The sequence below is a fragment of the Aplysia californica genome, unplaced genomic scaffold (genome assembly GCF_000002075.1).
Source record: "Aplysia californica isolate F4 #8 unplaced genomic scaffold, AplCal3.0 scaffold00124, whole genome shotgun sequence".
NCBI lineage: Eukaryota > Metazoa > Mollusca > Gastropoda > Aplysiida > Aplysiidae > Aplysia > Aplysia californica.
In genome coordinates, this window is record NW_004797394.1 from 1,301,505 (window position 1) to 1,304,140 (window position 2,636).

The following is a 2,636-nucleotide window of genomic DNA, read 5'->3' on the forward strand; positions in this document are numbered from 1 at the left end:
AGAGAGAGAGAGAGAGAGAGAGAGAGACAAAGACAGAGAGAGACAGAGAGAGACAGAGAGAGAGACAAAGACAGAGAGAAGAGAGAGATCTGAGGAGGTATGAAAGAGGAAGAAACAAAAATAAAACGACGAGTGGGGTAGGGGGAGTTTGACGGCGTGGGAGGAGGGGATGGGGTGAAGGGGCTGAAGTGGAGTGAGGAAGAGGAGTAATGTGATTAGGGCGAGAGTAAAAAGAGGTCTTAACGAGTAGGAGAATAAAAGAGAAAAGGGAAACATTGTTGAAACAGGAGTTGGGACAGGACAGGGGGAATGCAAGAGGGGAGAAGGAGAGGTGGAGAATGAGTGGGAGGAGGAGAGGGAGGGAAGGAGGGCGGAGGAGAAGGAGGGGGGAGACAACAGGAGGTAAAGGAATACGAGGACATGAATCAAGAAAGGGCTACAGCTAGATCAAAGAAGAACAGGACAGAGAAGAAGTAACATATTAAGGTGCAAACAAGAATCTAAGAGACAATAAAACGGAAAAGAAATAGGATGAGAAGGAAGAAAAAGAAGATTATTATAAACGAAGACCGGACAACAGAGTGTGGGATCATGAAAGGTGAAGATCTTAAAAAGTGGGAATGGAAGTGGGTAGGGGGGGGGGGGTGAACGATGATAAGCAACATCCACAAGAGAGGTTTTGTTAAGCATCTAGGGATTTCTAAAATAAAAAAATTCTCTCAACGGAAATGGATAATCGTGCTGTTTATTGTCGCCATGTTGCCTGAGGTGTTCCTAGCGAAATGTTCTTTGTTGTTTGTCAGGTTTCAAAGATACTCGAAATACAGAGAGATTTTCAAATCAAATGATATCGTGACGTCAACGGGTTTTGGAATTTGTGTCAAGCACGTTCATTTTTGTTACATTTATTTGTTTTGATTCTAAAACGTACATATTACATACTCCGTTCAACTATAAATGTTTTATATCACAGCAACATTTCTGCCTAATTATCTTTTATTTCGTCAATTAAAATGTCCCCCGTTCACGTTAATAATAATAAATGGCACTTATATATCGAAAATTCCATCTCAATAGCAAACCATCTATTGTAATTATTACCCCAGCAGACCTGATAGCATTCTGAATCAATCCCAGCTTTCTAGACGTACTGGGCAAGTTGTCATTCTACAGGCGCCTAATCACAGGCACAGTTTTGCAAGAGCCTTTTTCAAGAACAAAACGACCGACTGAGCTGAGGCTTGTTACCCCTCGAGCCTTCAATCTTATATCAGGTGCCCATTGACACGATCTGGTCGGGTCGGTTTGGTAGCCAGATTGAGGTAAAAAAGCGGCTGTTGTGGCGTAAGCCGATCGCGCCCGACTCGTCGCCTAAAAAATTAATGCGTTTGCGCCATGATAGCCACTTCGAGTTCTCAATGGCTAGCAAACGGAGCCGACCAGACCAAATCATGTCAATGGGCACCACCTGGTAATAGTTTTAAGGCGAGAAGTCGGGCGACCGACCGGACCCCACCCGATCTCATCCGCAATGGGCACCTCGTATAGCGATTACGAGTTGAGGAGCCTAACCAGAAAACTACAGATGCCATCAATACAAACTAGTAGCATATTAGTAACGAGCTGCTTAGATCAAACCCTCTAACACTGAAACGGATAATATTGGTGTCACTAGTAGCATATTAGTAACGAGCTGCTTAGATCAAACCCTCTAACACTGAAACGGATAATATTGGTGTCGTACATCGAATGAGATAGGCGATTGTATTAGACAATAATGTTGATAGTTTCCCTCAGTGGCAAACAGACTCTCGTCCTTCGCACGCAAAACGAAGAGCTAACAATAAATAATTAAATAATTCTGTCACAGAAAACAGCAAAGTTTTAGGGAGATTTCCAACACATGATACAACACAACAGAGGAGAAGCTGGATTGACAAACATTCGAATCAAAACAAGCGCAACTTGTAATTGAGATAAAGCAGCAGCCACACAATTTTCAGATCACAGTTAATGCGTTCTGGCTGCCATGCTCTGTGCCAAAAGTGCACAAAATTGTCCAGAGCTAATTAATAACAAACAATTTCTGTAAGGCTACAGACCTCGAGAGGGAACTCTCGAGGCCCAGAGGTTAAGGTGTTCGCCTCTCATTCAATAAGTCCCGAGTTAAAATCTGGATAACCACGGACATGTTTTATTCTCTGAAAAAATAGTCTTTCTTTCACCTCCTTTCCTGCTCTCTAGCAGTTTTCTGTTGTCTGCTTTCGTCTCCACTTTCTGCCCCCACCCCCTCACTCTCTTTGCCCTTTCTTCTTCTAGGCTTTTGACTCTTTGCACCTAGCCTTCTTGAAAAAAGACGAACAATTTCGGAGGTCCCGTGTGCAAGTTGCTCACGTTATAGACCCCTTGGTGGTCTTAAATCGATAACAGTAGGCTTCAGCCGTCACCCGGGCAAAATTCAAAAATTTCCTACCAACCGAAAATTATTAATGTGTCCCGCGCGCTCGAATGACCTTATGCAGTTGCGAGCACCGTAAAACACCCCCCCCCTCCCCACAAAAAAGACATCGACAGCCCACATCAGTGTCCCTACATCTTTTACTTTTAGACAGACAAGGACACACTCCCCCATCCCG